Source organism: Heteronotia binoei, chromosome 4, assembly GCF_032191835.1.
Source record: "Heteronotia binoei isolate CCM8104 ecotype False Entrance Well chromosome 4, APGP_CSIRO_Hbin_v1, whole genome shotgun sequence".
NCBI classification, from domain to species: domain Eukaryota; kingdom Metazoa; phylum Chordata; class Lepidosauria; order Squamata; family Gekkonidae; genus Heteronotia; species Heteronotia binoei.
In genome coordinates, this window is record NC_083226.1 from 185,426,867 (window position 1) to 185,429,268 (window position 2,402).

The 2,402-nt window shown below is 42.0% G+C and overlaps 1 non-coding gene across 1 annotated transcript; it reads right to left on the reverse strand.

The window, feature by feature from the left end:
• Nucleotides 1-2,095: 2,095 nt before the first annotated feature.
• On the reverse strand, nt 2,096-2,162 carry TRNAF-GAA (transfer RNA phenylalanine (anticodon GAA)). The gene has a single exon. It is a non-coding gene; the product is annotated as a tRNA-Phe (tRNA).
• Between the last annotated feature and the right edge of the window lie 240 nt (nt 2,163-2,402).

Here is a 2,402-nt window from a genome sequence, read left to right on the forward strand (position 1 = left end):
GGGCCATAACAGAGAAGGCCCTGTCTCTGGTAGATTTTAAGCGGGCTTCTTTTGGCCCGGGGATAACGAGGAGGTTTTGAGTTCCCGATCTCAGTACTCTCTGGGGAACATGTGGGGAGAGATTATTAATTTTCTGAGTTTTCTTATTTCAATAACAAAATAATACAACAAATTGGTATAGCGTGGTTTGGATCCTGTTACCGTTAGGTGGATCGGTCACTGGTTGACGGATCGTACCCAAAGAGCGCTTGTGAATGGTTCCTCTTCTTCTTGGAGAGGAGTGACAAGTGGAGTGCCTCAAGGATCTGTCCTGGGACCTGTCTTGTTCAACATCTTTATCAATGATTTGGATGAAGGATTAGAGGGAATGCTTATTAAATTTGCCAATGATACTAAATTGGGAGGGGCTGCAAACAGAGAAGAAGACAGAAGCAGGATACAGGATGACCTTGACAGGCTGGAAAACTGGGCTAAAACCAATAAAATGAATTTTAAGAGGGATAAATGTAAAGTTCTGCATTTCGGTAGGAAAAATCCAATGCCTGGTTATAGAATGGGGGAGACTTGTCTTAGCGGTAGTATGTGCGAAAAGGATCTAGGGGTCTTAGTGGATCATATGCTGAACATGAGTCAACAGTGTGATGCGGTGGCTAAAAAGGCAAATGCAATTTTGAGCTGCATCAACAGAAGTATAGCGTCCAGATCACGTGATGTGATGGTATCACTTTACTCTGCTCTGGTAAGACTTTAGGGGGAGATGTTTGTGAGTTTCCTGCATTGTGCAGGGGGTTGTACTAGATGACCCTAGAGGTCCCTTCCATGATTCTATGATTCATCTGGAGTCTTGTGTTCGGTTTTGGGCACCACATTTTAAGAAGGATATAGACAAGCTGAAATGGGTCCAGAGGAGGGCGAGGAAGATGGTGAGGGATCTGGAGACCAAGTCATATGAGGAAAGGTTGAAGGAGCTGGGGATGTTTAGCCTGAAGAGGAGGTGGCTGAGAGGTGATAGGATCACCATCTTCAGGTACTTGAAGGGCTGTCCTCTAGAGGATGCTGTGGAATTGTTTTTTGTGGCCCCGGAAGCTAGGACCAGAACCAATGGGTTGAAATTAAATCAAAAGAGTTTCCAGCTCAACATTAGGAAGAACTTCCTGACAGTTAGAGTGATTCCTCAGTGGAATAGGCTTTCTTGGGAGGTGGTGGGCTCTCCTTCCATGGAGGTTTTTAAACAGAGGCTAGATGGCCACATGACAGCAATGAAGATCCTGTGAATTTAGGGGGAGGTGTTTGTGCGTTTCCTGCATTGTGCAGGGGGTTGGACTAGATGACCCTGGAGGTCCCTTCCAACTCTTCTATGATTCTAACCGGCAAAGATGAGTAAAAAGATGTCAGACAGATGTTGGAAATGTAAGCACCATGAGGGTTCTTTTTTTCATATGTGGTGGACTTGTGAAAAAGCAAAAAACTTTTGGCGGATGATACAACAAGAAATTTCTAAAATTCTGGGTTATGATTTCAAGAAAGTTTCAGAGACTTTTCTGCTAGGATTACAAATAAAAAAATTTCCAAAAGAAGATAGGACTTAATTTGGTATCTGCTCTCAGCTGCTAGGACATTGTATGTGCAGTTGTGGAAACAAGAAAAAATACCAGAGAAATGGGATTGGATTGTGAAAGTTTTATCGTGGAGTGAGATGGATAAATTAACAAGAACTTTGAGAGACTATGATTTGGAAGTGTTTAAAAAGGAGTGGGAGAAATTTAAAAAATATATAGAATTAGAGTGGAACGTAAAAAGACATTGGACAATTTTTTAATATGAATGAGAAGAAAAAGACATTGTATTTTGATGGGTTGGGTTACCTTTATATTCGGATTTAAATACATAACTTCAGGGTAAGTCTAATAATGGAGGGAGGGGGGATTGAAAATATCATATGGGTTAGGGATAGAAAAGATATAACTAAACATTGTAACCGTATGTTATTAATAAATTGTTAAAACACAAAGTCAGTATTGTCTTCTCAGACTGGCAGTGGCTCTCCAGGGTCTCGAGCTGAGGATTTTCACACCTCTTTGCCTGGACCCTTTTTTGGAGATGCCAGGGATTGAACCTGGGACCTTCTGCTTTTCAAGCAGATGCTCTACCACTGAGCCACCGTCCCTGAGCTGCTGGGTGTGGTATCTGCCTCCATTTGGATCGATTAAGCTAGAGGCTGTTTTCTAAATAAACTGGCTTTATTCCAGGCATAAACTGACTATTGCTTCTTAACCACCTTCGTCTTTTTGGAGCACGGAGAAGCCATGCAGTGTACAAATGTACAAATAACAGAGTATGAATGAAGTAAATAAAATCGGCACACTCAAGCTGGCTTTCTTAAAAAGGCTGCTTCCGTTCTT